We start from the raw sequence: 489 nt of genomic DNA on the forward strand, positions 1-489 counted from the left end.
TTCAGCAATAAAAGTGTTAATGGTTTATTGTTATCAATATATATTAGCATGCCTGAACTGTAAAAAGGCACCTTACCTGAAATTGATTACTTGCTGAAACCATGCAATCATGGGTTATTCCTACCTTTTACTGTTACCTAAGATTGATAGGAGCAAAGTGCAATACGAATGAATATAGCAAAGATAAGCTGGAGCATTCTGACAGTAGACCCATGCAGCGTGACCTGACCCCTGACTTACTGAGCCTTTCGGTTCAGTCGAACTGAAGGGCTGCTGTACGGGCCGCTCAGCTGTATGCTTTGGCTTGACTGAGCCGAAGTGACACCCGAAGCGTGGAGAAAGGTCAGCCCAAACCGACCGATCTCCACGCAAAGGACAGCTGGGCGTAGCCAGCTGTGATCTCACGGCTCGTTCCGCCCAGTTGAAATGACAGATCTGCGTCCCCAAAGAAAACTTGGGAGGGAGGGGGGAAAGTTTATTATGTGCGCT

The sequence above is a fragment of the Nanorana parkeri genome, unplaced genomic scaffold (genome assembly GCF_000935625.1).
Source record: "Nanorana parkeri isolate BGI_ZX_2015 unplaced genomic scaffold, ASM93562v1 scaffold461, whole genome shotgun sequence".
Lineage (NCBI taxonomy): Eukaryota > Metazoa > Chordata > Amphibia > Anura > Dicroglossidae > Nanorana > Nanorana parkeri.